The sequence below is a fragment of the Hermetia illucens genome, chromosome 2, assembly GCF_905115235.1.
Source record: "Hermetia illucens chromosome 2, iHerIll2.2.curated.20191125, whole genome shotgun sequence".
Classification (NCBI taxonomy): Eukaryota; Metazoa; Arthropoda; class Insecta; order Diptera; family Stratiomyidae; genus Hermetia; species Hermetia illucens.
This window is the reverse complement of record NC_051850.1, coordinates 161,423,212-161,441,626: the sequence shown is the minus strand read 5'-3', so window position 1 is coordinate 161,441,626 and position 18,415 is coordinate 161,423,212. Positions and strand designations below refer to the sequence as shown.

At 38.5% G+C, this 18,415-nt stretch overlaps 1 protein-coding gene across 6 annotated transcripts in view; it reads right to left on the bottom strand.

Moving 5' to 3' along the window:
• Window positions 1-18,415, bottom strand: part of LOC119647732 (formin-binding protein 1-like) — a 246,959-nt gene that overhangs the window by 133,617 nt on the left and 94,927 nt on the right. The gene's annotated exons all lie outside the window — the stretch shown is intronic.

Genomic DNA, 18,415 nt, shown 5'->3' with positions numbered 1-18,415 from the left:
TTGAAAGATTGAAAGATTGACAGATATTTAGTGCAGGGAATTTAGTGAACAGAGAACAGTTTAACTTTTTTGTTGGTGAACATGAACTAGAATGAAATTTTAGCAATAAATTTGTATTGGATATGTAGGCTGTCGCCATCCGCGAAAGACCTGTTTGTTAACCCTTTATAGAATAAAACTCCTAAACAAAAATCTCAGTAACCATCCAAAATCACGACAAATAAAGTCGATTTCACTAGTTACAGGCCATCTAACATATGCGTATGGAAGCAAACTTTAGATTTTTCTTAAGGCTTCTTTCAGGTTCATTTTCTTTCCGATTAATGATAGTGTACACTACTTCCTCTATTTGAAAATTCACTTATTCTTTAAAAAATCTCACTAACAGATACTTATCTCTTGTCTGTTTTATAGGACTCATCAACCAAACTTATAAGCAATTTGACCAATCTTAGAAACTAAGTTGGTGTGGCGTTTAGAGTTCCTATGACGACTGCTCACATCGCTGTTCAAATACTTCAATTGAATATCCTTCGTAACTCACCTGGAAAGAAAAAATATGGATTAATATAGTTTTGAAGTAAAAGATCTTCAATAATAGTTGGTTATGAGGAGAACTACAGATTTAGAATTGAAGGTTGACAACCTCTAACGAGTAGGTTAAACACTTTGAAAACATAATAAAGATAAGTCACCTAAATGGCCTAAAATCTGCTTCGCCTTCGCTCAATCAGTAGCTTCAACAAGCCAAAAACTTTCAGAATAAGTAGGCCAACTTTAGCAAGATACAAAGCCTAAAACTATCGAACCAAATACCAAACATTAGACTAGATAGACCGGTTAAGTAAGGATATCATATTATATTCGAATTCGACGAGAGCTGAAGCAGGCGTTCCTACTGGAGATGTCTGCTTCCGAGCAGCTTAGAAAGTCGATCTGATTTCCCACACATTTCTAACTAGAAATACTCCCTACCTGAATCTAAAATTATTAAAAATAGTTTCTTTTCCTTTATTTTCAACCATCCTTATGCTATTCACTGTTGCCTCTATGGACAATTAAACGGACGGCAGGTAGGGTTAGGTTATAAGGTTTTTTATTTTCTCATGTTCTTACATCTGGAAATAATTTATCTTAAGTTTATAATTAGCTAAAAAAAAATATCTTAACTTATTTCAAATATACATTTTACATATTACATTTGTTTGACCAACCTGATTTTCTCCGTAATTTGCTTTATTTTTTGTTTATATTACACCGACCTTAACATTTTTTTTTTAAAACTTATTTATTTAGGAAAAACTGCGCTCGCACTAAGGCACGAAAAGGTTTAAAACTACTTACTTACGTTAACTTAATATAATTTAACCTAATCTGATTACTTAAAGCATTTCCTGTACTTATTCCCTCTACGTACTTCCACCAAACAAGGAGTGTCAAAGAGAGAGAAAATTTGGGATTTAAGGGTGGAATTTCTATTTGGCAGGGTTGAAGAAATCTAGCCAATGTGGTTATTTTACCCTCATCATCAGTATGCAGTCTTCTAATGTTAGGATTTGGATGGTTTTCCGTTTTTTCTAAAAACCTTTTCATGCGATCGAGAACGAATTCTCTAAGTGGTCTGATGTTTGCTCGCTGATATACTTCGGCGTTCTGGCCGCCCTTATTGGTGTCCCAATTGTAAAACAATCCAGTACTGTGCCCTAAGATCCGGCGTTCGAAGGTCATATAATTTTCCATGGCTTCTGATGAGCATGTGATACACGATACGGCTCTGTAATATATGATTGGTCGTACCAGGTTTTAGAGGCAGTTTGGTTTTGGTGCTTAGGCCTGCCTTCATTCGAAGAAGAGAGTAGATTTTACTAGACGCACGTGGCTTACTGATAGCGAGCTGAAAGTGAGACTTCATCGTCATCATCAACGGCGCAACAACCGGTATCCGATCTAGGTCTGCCTTAATAAGGAACTCCAGACATCCCGGTTTTGCGCCCATGTCCACCAATTCAATATGCCCAAAAGCTGTCTGCCGTCCTGACCTATGCCATCACTTCATCTCAGGGAGGGTCTGCCTCGCCTTTTTTTTCTACCATAGATATCGCCCTTATAGACTTTCCGGGCTGGGTCATCCTCGGATTAAGTGACCTGCCCACCGTAACCTGTGGGCCAAATTTTATCCACTACCTAACGGTCGTGGTATCGCTCATTTCGTCGTTATGTAGGCTGCGGATTCGTCCATCCTCATGTAGGGGGCCCAAAATTCTTCGGAGGATTCTTCTCTAGAACGTGGCTGTTATCGGTTGTGATTTTCGACCCTAGATAGGAAATATTTTCAACGGTCTCAAATTTGCAGTCTCCTATCTTTATTGTTTTCGTTTGACCAGTGCGATTCGAAGTTGTTCGTTCTTTGGTTACGAGTAAGTACGAGGTACTACTCTATCGCTTTAACTGCATTGTTGGGCTGCAGATCTGAAGAATAGACTAATGTGTCTCGACGAATCGAATCAGATTAATGCCATTTTAGAAGACGGGACATCAACCGTGAAAATGTTACACAGGGTTGGGCCAAAGACGACAAGCAATCGAAAATTTCATTTCCGACGCTGGCATCTTCGAAAAAACTGATAGCAAGTCTTATGATCTGGATAGAGAACTGATTTTCAGTTAATTGATAAAGGAGTCCGTTTACTTACACAAAAGCCTTTTCTAAATCAAGAACACAGGCTACCATAGGTTTGTTAGTCGGGTACTCACGGTATCGTGAAGGTAGCTTAGACCGTGCTGGGTAGAATGGTCGAATCGGAATCCAAACTGGACCAACTCAATTCCCATGCTCTCTCAAATAGTTTACTGAAATTTAAAAGTAAGAGACTGGGCCTATAATTCTCTGGTTCGCTAGAAACACCTCTTTTCCTAATGGCAATAATTTTGGCTATTTTCCAGGTGAATGCGAAATAGCCGGTATTTATGCAACTGTTGTAGACTGCAAGTATGAACTTGATTGAGATCCTGGGAACCTTCTCCAGCTCAAGGCCTTGCTTGATTGATTGTGTCACTCGTAAACCACAGTTTTCCCTGGACGATAGTCGCTTTAAACAGAATAAAGGGTAAGGAAGAGATTCGGATGGGAAGATAGGACGAGAAGAGTTCAAAGCGTCAACGGCAGCTAGCTTTGTGTCGTGGGACAACTTGTACATTAGAGAAAGAATCCGAGAAGAGGGTTACTTTTACTATCTCGACGAAGAGGCGGTTTCCGATTGACGCGTGAATAAGGACCTGAGGAAACTGGTACCTACAGATATAATTCTCAACATTATAATCAATGCTCATATATTCCCTAATTAGCGGATGAAGGTATGCTTCACATTTGTCGAGAAAGGGAAGTGCTTGTCAAACCAAGGTGACATCGATCTTAGTAACTTTGCAGTTGTGATAGGAAGATATGGTTTGAAATTTACTTCCTACGAACCCCGTTTTTAAAGATGCCTGAACAGTAGTGCAGTATTTTTCATTCTCGGAGGTGCAGTTTCTCGATTTATGATGGAGTCCTGTCGGTCCATAAAACGAACCCCAAGGTGAGAAGGGGCTTGATGAGTTGCTTGTAGCAGAAAAGTTTCACTTTCTGCGCAACTGGTTTGTTGTACTCAATGATTGGTAAAAGAGAGCGGAAAGCGCTGTTAGTAGTACAAATGGGACCACTGTGGAGGTCCGTGTTTCCAAATGGTGTCAAAAGCTTTTCTTAGGGCGAGAAGACAGGCTATGATATGTGTTTTGTGATGATGCTCCACCGATTGTTTGGACTGACACTGACGGAAGCAAAAGGGGCTTTTAGGAGGCCGCGAAATAGCGACTGGTTGACAGGACATGTTTGAAAGGATGGTGTTGTCAAAAGAGAAGGGATAGACCAGGCAACTTCCTCTTCTGCCTCTTGGTTGTGGAGACGTAATGTTGTCCAATGCGCTTTCAGCAAGTGGTTGTCCAGTTGCTTTCTCATAAAGAGAAATGTTCTGAGGAGGATGGTACTCGGGGTTTTTCTCTTACCGTATCGTAGATAGTTTGCATTTCCTGGCAAATGCCGAAGATCTCCTGTTTGAGGAGTGCAGGTAGTGTTAACCATACTTGTTTCTTAAGGACTTTCTCCGGAATATTGTTTTGAGTATAAGGTTCAATAGAATGTCGTCAGAGAAGAAGATCAGGTTTCTCTAGTTGAGGGATTAACCTTTCGTGCACTCCTTAGATTATAACAGTGTATTGCTCTACTGGGCAATTGGCTCATTCGTTGTGGACCTGTTATTGAAGTGGAATTCGAGAGAGGGAGGATTTGAGCGACCGGTTAATAATTTTTGAAGAAAGCCCTTTGTGTGTGTTAGAATCTGCAACTGGGTTGAACTAATTTGTGATTGGAAAGCGATCAAGCTAGGTTTCGGAGTAATGTAGTTGGGTAGAGGAGGACTAAAATGTTGAAATTTTAGAACTTGTGGAGAGGTGTTGAGCCAATTGAGAAACCGAACGTCGTTGGAATTGTAGGTTGTATCTAACTAGGATGTCTGGGATTGAAATCACCGCCAATGACGATGCGCCAAAACTTCCCAGAGATGCGCAGGCCAGATACACAGAAATGGTATAATTTAGTGAAATCTTCATTGTCAGACGATTGGCTGGGGCAATATACGGACACTAGAAGATGGTCGAAGGTTGAGTCTCAGCAAACGCAAGTGAAGGAGGGAAGGTGCTGACGGGAGCTAAAATTTGGATGAGGGAGAGTTGACCAGAGGCGAGGATTGCTGTACCTCCGGCCAGATTATGGCAGTCTGTCCTGAAGAAGTTCAAACCAGGAAAAGACGATTTAAAACGAAAATGTAGCCTGATTTCATGCAGGAGAACTCGGTAAGGCTTGTGTTTTTTGCAAATTTAATTTATTCGCCCAATTTTCCAATGAATCCCTAAGTATTGAACAGCATGTTCGCTCTGTTATTTGCTTGCTAATAACGATGCGATTGGCATACAATTTGGTATTTGTACTCTTAATAGTGCAGGTAAAATTAGTGTCCTTATCCGCCGCTTTGAAGTATGGTATGACGCAGGATATATTACAAACTCGCATAGAATAGGGAAAACGCATGTTTGAAAAAAAAATCATCCCCTCCCCCCATTTCTTTGAAAATAATAGCGGATAGGTACATTTTCATTGTGCTTTAACTTTCCTAAGTGTTCGAAGTTCGAATTAGTGTCATAAGAGGATGTTACAGAAGTCGAGTTAGATTTTTTTATGGATCCATGCTTCAAATGACATGAACGTTCTAAAGGCGATCAACAATCGAAGGATAAGTGTTCTGGATGCCCTTTTCCGAAAAATAGCAGCCCACACGTCGATAACATCAACACCTTGACGCTGGCAAACCAAGGTGGCCATTAAGGAGCCTACTGAAGAGTGGATCTTGTTACGTTAATTTAACAAGAAAGTTGATGAAACGGACGATCAAATAAGAAGAAGAGGGGGAGTTGTTGTAAAGAAGCATAACAGGTGATGAATCAATAGTTTACCGTCATGACAATGAAATGAGAATTCAATCGTCCCAGTGAGTGGATAGGTGAGAAACCAGGTCTAAGAAATCCGCCAAGTTCTTGTCTTGACATTGGCTGCTTTCAGTTTTCTTTGATGATTAGGAAGTTATTCATCAATAACAACTTTGCTAAGACTTTACACTGAAGTATTATTTCTTTATTGAAGTCTTGAAATGTATAAGGGACCTAATCCATATTTTAGACCAAAGCTTGGCCGGAGCAAGAAATTTTTGTTTAGAGATTAAGGAATCCTAAGTCCACATCCACTTGATATCGGACCGAACCGAAAAAGAACAACTTGATTCCATTTTTTTTCACCACGGACCCCTCTTTTCGATTACTTGGATATTTAGCTCGAAAGGAGGAGTCCATTATTAAAAAAATGGGAGCAAGCTCGCCGGAAATAGACCTACAGCAACGGAACGGTACCAAGAGGAATACAAACATCCATGACGCTCGAAATTCGAACCCAAGGTTCAATTAAGTGCTCTTCTGGTTGATAATAATTTATTAAGAATTAACTCGAATGTTCGTTTTGTGCATCATCAATCCTCATAATCATTACTTCCTGCTTTTATCTACTAGATGAATTCTTAATGATCGTTTCTCGTATCAATATGTGAGAACACAAATTAAGGGTCTCTCGAAAACAAGCCAAAACCTGCGAAGCTAAATATTCTTATCAATTGAATCAGCTAATTTTATAACAAGCAATTAATGCATGTCAAATTATCAAGAACTTGTTTGCAAGACCAGTTTATCCATAAATGTTCACTACGGCGTACATTTCTTATCCGCTTAAATGTCATTGAAGTCAGATTAAAAGACAATATCTTTTCCTACCCTGCCACACAGTGAGTATACTTCGAGAAATGGATATAGAGATAAAAGTGTTTACCTAATTAACATGTTTTTGATCTCACTCAACACGAAACCCCACCCATGCTGCTCCCATGACAGGATGACATATTTAAGGAGAAAGTGGAGCAGAATTATCATATTTCCAACCACTCATTTAGAAAAAGAATATCTTGACCTTCTTTTTGTCATGCTTCGACATCGAAATGAATAGCCTCTCATCCCTTCGAATTTTCCGACTTTTATCATTAAAACTCATCCAATTAGAACTGCACCTTCTACTCATCAAAAAACGAATTACCATCACCACCGTTCCGGCCATTCAATGTGTAGATTTACATTAACATTCGACGCAGTCCCAACACTGAACCCTCTCTAAAGTCATTTCCAATTCATTCACTCGGAATTAGTCGTCCTTTCGCTACTTAAATTCGGAAGAAAGATGACTTCACGCGCTAGGGTGGTGTTTTTCCAGTAAATGTAAATCATTTCGAACAAAAAGGGGATGACAAAATGATGAGTCATCGTCATATATTTTCATTTGACTCTCTTCTGTGAACTCCCCCAAACGAGACTCAGCTAGGCGTTGTCCTTGGAAGAAAATGCAACAGTTTCATATTATAATCATCATCGTCGGCATAATCGTTATATGCTATTGCAATGGGAAATGTGTAGTCTACACTTCTAGAGTTTTATTAGAAAATGACTTGGGAGAAGTGCCATAGAGAGTAGATGCCTCTTGCAAAATGAAGAGGAAACGTTATTGCATTGGCGCTGGTGTTCGCACAACCACCCGCAATCGGAAGCATCCTAGCAGAACATCAACAACACAGACGTGGGGTGTGTTCTAAAAATACTTGTCTGGAAGGAAATTTTCAAGCTTTTCCCGATGAGTTTTTCTTCTTAGTGCATTTTTTTCGTTTCTCCTTGGGAAGACACTTCACGGAAGAACGACTTTCATCTCTTTTGCGTGTTTATTGCCAGTATTGCCACTTTCGCTTAATGATGCTATGAGTTACTTGAATTTCTAGAAAATTTACAACTTACGGTTGAAGTAGAAAATTTTCTTGGGGAATTAAGGCTAATTTGCCAGTTTTCTTTCTGATTTTTGACTTCTCGAGATAAATATGTTAAGGATCTGTATGTTTTCGGAAGCATCGTCCATTTACTGAATAGTAAATGTGAAGAAAAACATCATTTTATGCAACTTAACAAAGAATACCAAAAAAATTAGCATTTTCATAGCAGTTGATATTTATGCATATTACTGACTACATGTACTATGTAAAAAAGCCTAATTACCCTTAAGTATCCTAGTTTGGAAAAATCATTTTTAAATGTGAATAAAAAACCCAAAACCATTTTTTTCAACTTTACTAGAACAAATTACTAATCTGCAAATATGCATATTTTTGGGTGACTATTCGTCACCTCCTTCCGTGTTTGGGTTTGTTAATAATTTTTAAATGTTTTCGACAAACTTTTCAAGAACATGTTTGGAAAGTTACAGAGCAAATTTCAAGTTTTTTTATTCATCCAATTTATCAGGATCTCTCGAACGTCACAATGCATAGGCATTTTGGACCTATTAGAACTTTGTTAACAAGAGCATGAGTTCCTCCAAATTTTCCAGTATGGAGCTTGCTCTACGATGAAATTATGAGGAGTTTGCCATGAATTTACAAAATATAATAAGATACTATACTTGTTGTCGTATATAGATGCCGCTATAATTTTCAACTTGGTAGCTTCTGAGAACGAATCTTCCCCCTTTGAATATATAAGGACCACTTATAAACTTAGTGTTGAACGATATCATTCCGTGCATGCACACAGGGGGGTGGGTTCACAGTTTCAAACCATCTATCGAATTTCGTGTTTGTTTCTAAGAAAAGTGCGAGTGACGGACAAGCAAATAGTGAACCGATTTTAATAAATTTCTGTTTTCTACAAAACCTTAAAGCTGGTATTTTCTTTATCGAAATACTTTATTCTTTTATACTTTTTCGCGAGCGTAATGAATAACGGTCGTCTAATTTTTTTCAGCATGAAATTATTTTCTAAAAGTACTGAAAATGTTGGTCATTTAAATAAATTCTTTAGTGCATCAAAATATTATATATTTTCCTATAAACATATTTTTCAAAATCGGAAAAGGTTTCAATTTCAATATTTTTTTTTCCTGTTATTGTTGGCCTAACTAAACCGCAAATATATGACTTTTTGTTTCGTAAAAGAAATTAGAGGCAGATCATTCCGACCAATTGGAAAGTGCAGAAAGTGGAATAAAAGACCTAATACTGGTGTCCAATTGACGGGCTTCCTCTTTTTATGCGTACACGGAGGTGGAAAATCTTGGCAAGATACATCCGCTCCAGCTACGCCGCACCAACGCCGGAGATAGAGTGGACGCGTGTGAAATTCGCACCCACTAAAACCCATCTGCGTTACCAGAGATCATTCCACCTCTGAGAGTTTGCAAGCGCCTCTGCCCACACAGGTGACGATTAAAGAAAGATGGATCGCACTACTCCGGCTAGAAGCGACCTCCGACAGTATTTCGGTCCACTAATATTCGGCAGCATTTTTACGATTCCCGTGGTGACGCGAGCTGCCTTTCGGCGTGCATACTATAGATATTTCCAAAAACTCAGTGTGGTTTCAATTATCACCCCCAGGTATTTGAAACAGTGTTCTTCTTCCTGCGATTCGTTATTAAGATCGCTTCAATTTTCCATCCACCAAGGCCAGCCCGATTCTTTATAACCAAAACTGTACCGCTCTCACTGTTCCCATCGCGTAGACCTAGCTGTTCATCTGCAACCCTCTGAGACGGGAAGAGTAAGCATCCCATTATACATGATATTCCACAATAGGAGACTCAGTACCGACCCTTGTAGTTTCCGGGCTGTGACAATGTACTCTTCACGACCCTCATCTGACCCGTCTTCTCTGGCGCTGTTATAATTGAGTTCACCTTAGGTAATGCGTAGCCTTCGGCAGGGTCAGAAACATTACCAAGCGGTATAGATCACCCTTATAGCCATGTCGTCTGTTTGAAGATGTCCGCTAGCTTTCTCTTGAAATAGTGGACGGTTTTCCTGGACAAATTCCTTTTTTAGTTACACCTCGATTAGCTCCGCCAAGGTCTATTGCTTCTCAGGAACCTTCGATGTTTCCATTTCGTAGTCCAATCGATATTCTGAATTTGTACAGTCGCCAAATAAAATGAAGACGAATGTGGTCGATGTCTAGCGACGAAGAGTTCCAATCTGACACGCCAATTCGCATAAATGATCGAATGTAATCTTATATTGCAGCCGATTTAGTAGCTTCAGCCACTGAATTTAACATAAGCGAGTGACACTTGTTGTTGTTTTATGTGAAACAAAACCTTATTAAAATTGATTCAATGTCTGTCTGTCTGCCTGTCACAACCGATTTATTCAGAAATTACTGGACCGATTGTATGTGTGTGAATTCCCTGCCATACGGCTCCTCTACCGGCCGAGCCCCATCTTTTTTACAACGGGATGGGCCCGAACGTAATGGACAACCTGTCAGCGCTTCTCAGCATCTCCTCGATAATGTTGTCTGGGGAGAGATCCCAATGAATCCTATCTCACTTTTCTCAAAAAAAAAGTGTGATGGGCGCCGGCCACAACTCCATTACAAACACACAATTCGGAGATCGTGCCTTTCCAATCTTGTGCAGGTAAAACTGAAAATCTTCATGCCCACTTAGGAATTAGGTTAGAAAATAGTCAGTCTCACCATACTTTCGATTCAGCCACGCACCTAAGTTGCCAATGAACCACGCAGTCCATCAGCCTTTAGCTTCATTTTACCAAGAGAATTGCCACTCATCTAGGGTGCGTCGCCGGTCTTCATAAGCAACCACCTCCCTTGGCTGTTCTCCCTTACGCTTGTATATGGCTTTACACTAGTTAGCAAGAAGGGAACGAAGATCACTCCCGCCATCACCATCATGGCCAGTTCAGAGACAGTGCGAATTTCGTGCATTCTAAAACGTGTATGACGTCATCATCACATATCAACACATACCACAACAAAGTGAGCTCATATGAATGGTCCCAGAGAAACATTTCGTTTTAATTTTTCATCATTTATATATCAATATCAATGGTTAAAAAATCACATATATCTCAATATCAATGGGGTCAAGCAGTGCAGGATAGACAGGCGCGGAATATAGCCCCCTATCCCGTTTATCTGGAGTACGGTAGTGGACGAGCTAATAAATGTAGACCTAGGGTTACGCGGACGACATTGCTTTAATCTGTAAGGGAAAATATGATACCCTATGTGATAGAAACTGAATTAAGGGTTACTGGTGCCTGGTGCAGGAAGACGGGACTGCGTTTCAAACCAGCCAAAACACCAAGTACCATTCACTAAGAAATGTAAGCTTGATCAACCAAGAGCCATAAGGTTACATGACATGGAGGTGAAACGGGAAACAGAGGTTAAATATTTAGGAATTACGTTAGACCAGGGGCTCTTATGACTTGTAGGTCCATCATCATCATCATCAACGGCGCAACAACCGGTATCCGGTCTGCCCTAATAAGGAACTCCAGACATTATGGTTTTGCGCCGGTGGTGCAGGTCTATAGGAGGAAAAAAGTGGGGTTTTACCCTGAAGATACTACCTTGGATGAACACTGCAACAGTAAGGCCAATGATCTAGGCAGAAAGAACAGACCTCAGCAACCTCAGCACACAAGCCAGGGAGTTACACATGCTGCAATGACTGGCTTGCGTGTGTTTCATTTAGACAATGAGAACATGCCATTGCACAAACAGATGTAGGCAAAGACTGTAATCTTCAGGATAGCCGGGAGAATCAATGAGGCGAGAAGCTGCCTAAATCGAAAGGAGATTGACATTTTTTCTAGGCGGTACTTCGAATTATTGACACCACGGGATAATATGAAAACTGGTATGGGAATGCCATAACAAACTAAATACGCTCGGCTCGCTCAATAAGGTCTGGATATTCTGAATTCCAGGCCAGGTGGGTTTAGTAGACAGCTCCTCGCATAAGATTAACACAAAACCTTTATACCCGAAGCACCCGCTTCTGGTATTCTGACTTGTTGAAGGATATTTTTGTGGAGAAATGAAAAACTGCAGAGCTTCAAAATTTTAGCTACATACTTATATTTTTTGTTTAAAAATATGGCGTCGGTGGCGAGTTAGATTACTGAAATGGCACAACATTACCTACAGTTCAGATAGACTGATTTATCTAAAATTGCATTTCAATCTATAGGCGAATGACTATCGTGGAAACTAGGATTTTTTAAAAAATATTAAAAATTTAATTTTCTGTATGCTTTTGAAAATTATAACTCAAAATCGCATAATTTTTGCTAGTCTTTTATTGGGACAGAAAACGGTTGAATATTTTTTTAAAATTTTAGTTCTCATGATAGTCGCACACACACCCATTTTCTATTCAAATTTTATTTAAATCCGCTGAATCGAAAAATGATAGGCAACAGTTAAAAAAAATTCAGTTTTGAGAAAAGCGCGTTTGAAAGTTTACGTGTACGTCCTGCACGCTCAAATACCTTACTTTCGCACTGCTGTAACTTTCCAATGACTGAATTTCGGAAAATTACTTTGCCAATACATTCTACGCATGCCCTAGTTTAGATTTTTGCAAAACAAAAAAAAAAATATTGGTTTCTTTAAGCTGTCACACGGGATGACCCACTTAAAACCCTAAGCCAAACAAACCCAATGTAGCGGAATAAGAGGTTCATGGTTGATATTATAGCACTGAAAAATATATCTTTGATTAAGCTCCAGGACTATGTCTTCAATAGCAATCGATATCCAGTCCACGATGACCTGTAATGCAGTAAAGAATAAGAGAGTAATACTTTACCCCACTCTAACTAAAAAACTAAGCCAAGGACTACAAGGACGACAATTCTCTATTAGGACCACACACTTCTCTAAAGTGCACGACTGTGAAGAATGAGCTTATGGCTACATTCAGTCCCAGTTATCATGAAATGGAGGTACTTTTTAAGGTTTAACCTTATTAAAATCGGTTTACTGTCTGTCTGTCCGTCCGTCACACGCATTTTTCTCAGAGACGATTATAGCGATTGACACCAAATTTGATAGGAAGGTGGGAACTGTGAATGTTCACGCATACAGGGAGTTGCATCCTCTTACGACGAATTCATTTTCTTCATCAAATATAGTTATGTGGGGTATCAAATTAGAGGTCTCGGTTAGTACTTTTCGAAGCCGGTCTTAGTTTCGACATTTGCTGGAAAGGTGGGAAGTGTGGGGTGTTGAAAGTGATCATTCCTGTAAGGGGGCCATTCTCAGAAACTACCAAACCCAAAAATCTGAAAAAAAAACAAGAGGCTGCCACTATATGGTTTCGAAATATCTTCCATACTGATATCTGTACAAATAAAGTTAATAATAGTATATTACTATAATTTTTAGTAATGGGCTGCAAAACCCCCTCAAGTTCATGCTAGCACCACGAAAAATATAGGGTATAGCATAGAGCATGATCTCACCAAGTTTGGTGGAAATCGCACTATTACTAACAAAGTTATAATACGTCAAGATTGTCACTTCTTTGCAAATTCAAGACTATGAATGTCAATATCATCCGAAAGTGGATATTCTCACATAATATTGTATATGCATATATTACGTGCTACGTTCTAAGAAATACACGAAACCTTTTGTACCTGAAGCGTCCAGCTTCCGGTTTCCCGACTTCTTTGATGTTTAGAACGCCAAAGACTTTCTACTCCATTATTTTTATCCTCGAAATAGCAAACATCTACCGACACCTCGCCTTTTATGCTGACTTTATCTATATATTGCCTTATTTGTTACATTCTTTGAAAGATTGTTTGTTTCGCCATGATAAAACAGAGAAACCATAGTGTATTTGTTGTTTTCCTTATCATATCTTTTATCTCCTGAGACTCTTAAATGGTAACACCCACTGATTCAAAGGGAAATCCCGATAGTTAGGTATACATATAGGTGCAGCATCTACCATGCGCTTCCATCACATGATTCATCCGTTTGTGCGGAGCTCAACAGTAGCGACAAATAAATGATAACACAGAGTATCTATACCAGGATATTGATATATATATCTTGCGAGGGTGTACATCCACATAGTGTATTCACTATGAAGCTTGACAACTTTCGCCAGGCTAACGAACGAAAAACAAATACACAACGATGAGTCATCTACCTCAGGGCTGGTATCCATATAGAATGGGAATATACCCTTGCAATTACCACGCGTACTCATGACATGACTCGTTGATTGCCTGCATACTCCACCACCTTCCCATGTATCGCTTTTCCTTTAGCCAGTCTGAATTTCATCTTGCAACAACGGGAAATGTAAAAAAATGTCTATATAAATTTTATGTTATGTCAAAGAGGTCGACGTGAAGGATGTAGTTATCGTTTTTGCAGTGAGGTTATGACATGAGCCTACTGGATGCCATGTTTAAAATGAAGCATAAATTATTGATTTACCCGAAGAGCTCGTTAAATATAGACGCAGACGGGGCAAATATTATTGGGATGGAATCTCTCTGTGGATCCAGCGTTCATAAGACTTGCATTACTCAGGATGAGAAAATTGTCTGCCTTTCGTAACCAGTAATTAATAATTCGTGCTTATCAAATAATAAAATTAAAGATTATTTGCATTAATTCTCCAAGGACAATTTTTTAAGACTCTTGTTTCAATTAAAATTTTATATTCCTCGAAAGATTTGAAGCAAACGGATTTTGATAACTTTAATTAGTTAGGCGGCACCAACTTGAATCTTTCAAAATGAAACTTAGATCTTTTTTTTGATCCAGATTTTATCTTTTTCGTTTTGTATAGTAATTTACAAGTTGAAGCATTATTCACGTACTTTATTATTTTCATGCACACTTCCTCCTTTCAGCCCCGACTAGGTAGACTCTGTAAACCATCATAACCAGTTACCTAAAACACAAAATGAGCCTTCCAATGGTAAAACAAAAGTTTTGTACATAATTAAGTCCCGCATTTCAATTGAAATTCGAGTCCCATATGATCCTCATTTCAAGAAAATAATAAATTAACATTGACTTTGATGTCAAGTGGGTTTTTTTCTTGCTTCTCAATTCCTCATAGGCTAAATGTGAAATTAGCTCCAGGGATAGGTAAGTAAGTGGAAAAAGCCACTGTAGCATGAAATGCTATTTCCTTTCTCTATGGTTCAGTGATTTTTCTAAAAAAAAATATATTTATAGAAATGAAAAGGGTTTCCCATTTTTATTCACACGAGCCCAGAGGAAAAGTGCATGATTTCTTTTGTAATTTATATTGTTGGTAAAATATACTAAGGCCTTTGTGTGGTTTCTATGCATATCATGTTGTGTTCATGTTTTTTCACCTATTGAGATACAATTGGGGAGATTAAGTCATACAGATATAGGTAGTTTACGTGAGTAACATTCTTGAAATTTATTGATCACACAATGAATTCGTAACTTTTGAGCTCCCCTTAATTTCGCTCGTGAATTGTTCGTAAAAAAATCTTAATTTTATTATAATTAATTCTATTGCGGATAAAAGTAGCAATCAATCAACCCCTGTTTTTTCAATTTCATTAAGGTAACTAACACTCCGACCATTTTTCAATTTTTAAGGTGTAAAACAAAACCTTATTAAAATCGATTCACTGTCTGTCTGTCTGTCACACGCACTTTTCTCCAAAACGACTAAACCGATCCGAAAGAAATTTGGTGGACATATGGAAACTCAAATCCCACGCATACAATGAGTAACATAAATTTGCGTATAGTTTAAAGGGGGGCCCCCCATACATATAAAGGGGGGATGAAATTTTTTTTCATCGAATATAGTCATGTGGGGTATCGAATGAAAGGTCTCAATTAGTACTTTCCGAATCTGATATTGGTTGCAAAGTGCGCGAGTAAGGAGTAAAAATGTACACACTTAAAGTGAGACAGGACTCATTTTCGGAAACTAAACCCCAAAATCCGAAAAAAATCAGGGTGGTGCGCTTAGATGAAATCTAAGCCTCAAAATCCCATTCCGATATCTGCTCAAATAAACTTACTAATAGTATATTACCAACTTTTAAAAATTGACCAATTGATAATTAAATCGGTCAGTTTTGGGCAGGTTACTGCCGTTGACAGAACTGAGCGATTTAAATATCTCGAGTCAATGCTATCAACCAATGGAGAACTGCGTTATGCTCCTGACATAGGGAAACATAAAACCTTTTATACCTGAAGCGTCAAGCTTCCGGTTTCCCGACTTGTTATGTATATAAAAATATCTTTGATTAGAAAAACAGTTTTTTCTTCAATACTCTTCTTTGCCAGTCGGGTTGCTTTTTCGGAAACATTCTATACTAATTAATAAACAGAAAGATATTTTAAATTCAGCTTTTGCTATAGTTGGAAAGAGTCTAGTCTAAGTCTACGGCTAAAATTCAGGATAGTAGAGGCTTCGCAGCGACAGCGACAACGAACGCTCTTAGTAAAACTATAATAAGTTAACTAAATGCGTCGTAGATAGGAAATGCAGATTGAAATCTAATAGAAGTCTCAAGGAGCTTATGAGTTGAGCGAGCAGGCGTCGCTTAGGGTGCCGGTCTACATTAGAAGGGCGAAAAAAGCCAATTTTTATGAACTTTTGCCTGAGGTCCTTTACTAAATATGAATATGCAACTTCCTTTTGCCAATTGATTTATTCGTTGTGCGTACAAAAAAAATATATATATATTATTTTGAAAATTCGAATCATTTAGCTATTTTATAGATGTCGCCAAACTTGGCACCTCAAAAAGTACCTCAGGGGCGACAGTTAATTTCAAAACTGGCAAATTTGAGGTAGGAAATTCAAAGTCGGATTTAAAGTGCAAAGTCCCTCACGTGATGAATTACGGTCGTTTATGAAAAATCAAAAATGGCGGAATTTTGAAAAATCTATCATTTTTTACCCGTTTTTTGATTGTCAAAATTTTGTTTCCCAATTTTTCTTTGGCCTGATTGTGGTGAATTGTTATGCAGAATAGCAAATAAAGCTTACTAAAATTGATTAAAATCGGTTGAGTAGATCCTGAGATTAATTATAGCACGCCCAACTCCTATATATAAGTATATTTCATTGTTTACCATATCGATTGCGTGGTTAACCTTTGTTACTGACTGTTGCCAGAGGTTTGATAAAAAAAATGATAAATTTAAGGTACATTTCCTATGCAGTTGTGGTAACCACATGCGGTGAGTGAATTTTTTTCTGTGTTTTGTCGTAAGAATGGCGGGTCTTCCTTATTCTCTTCAGAATCAATTTCATTGCCAATCAATTGTTTTAAAAGAAAAAGCATTTTATGAAAATGAGTCGAGGAAATTCCTCAATGATGAAGGAAGGAAGAAGGTGCTTGCGTGTAAGGAAATGGGTTGGTCCAAACGCCGCATAGCTGCAGCGCTTTCAAAAATGGACGAGCGATATGGCAGAAAAAGGCCCTCGAGAGACAATACTAAGGTAACCACCTTTGAAAAAGCCCAAATAAAGACGAAAACAACAACAAGTTGGCTAAGTTCAGTCCAAGTTGTAACGACAATGAATCTTCCATTTAAAAACGCCAAGTCCAGAACCTTTTAAATGAGAATGCTCCCATCGCGTGTAAGAAACCGAAGAAATACGTGGCTCTGAAGGAGCAGCAAAAGGGCGTTCGTCTTACATTCGCAAGAAACATGATGCATTGGCTTGATGAGTGCTAATTCATCATTTTGTCCGACGAAAAAAAGTTTAATCCGGATAGACCAGATGATTTTTAGTTATTGGCATGACCTATGGAAGGAAAATCCTCTAGAACAAAAGGAAACTTTGGAGCCGGAAGTGTGATGGTATGAGGAGGTTTTTTTCTACTTTGGCAAGGCGAAACTATGTATCGCACCGACAAAAATTAACTCCAAAAAATACGGCGAAATCTTGGAAACTGCGTTGGTACACTATTTGGAAGAACCCAATGAAAGGATGTTCTGTTTACCTTCCAACAAGATGGGCTCACCTCCCATAGCAGTCAAAAGAATAGTTTTCGTCGAAGAATGTTAAGTGGCCTGCAAGGAGTGTAGACCTAGATCCAATTGAGAACGTCTGGAGAATACTAGCAAAGTTGATGGAAATCGAAATGAAAGAGAGCCGCAATTTGATTTCATCAATGCCAGAGCAAATTTTTAATGCGATTCAGAATAATGGTGCACCAGTCACTTATTAAAAATAAAAAATTATTAAAAGCATTATTTTCCGAGAAAAATGCATGTGACAGACAGACAGACAGACGAACACAAAACCTTAAAAAGAAAGGCTATGCTATTCAAAATAGAGGAATCACAATGAACGGTCTAGGAAATATTGAATAAGCAATCCCCAGCTAAAAGCTACATAGGTGAAAGATGCAGACTAAAATCTCGTTTAAGGGACTATTCTACATTAGAAGGGACTTATTAATATGAACATGCAGCCTTTCATCAAAAAATCTATCCGTTGAAAGAATACGAAGGTCGCGGGGGTTTAATGTGAGGATCTGCTGTGAAGCCATAATCCCACGGTCCTCTTCGGAAACAGAATCATTTTCAGACCATAATCAGAGTGCCGCCATGACTGACACAGCGGTACTGGCTTATATTAAGTGCAGGCTCAACATTCATACCAGTGGATGCGGCAAAAAAAAATATTTTTTTTATTCTAACTATTTAGTTACTTTATAGAGGGTACCAAATTTGACACCTCAAAAAGTATCTCATTGCATGGTCGCTAGCTAATCTCAAAATTAGGAAGTCTGAAGCAGAAATTTCAAGGTGAGTTTACAGTGCAAGGTCTTTACGTGATAATTCACGACCTTTATATCAAATTGACAAAGAAAAAAATCGCGGAACCGAAAAAGTT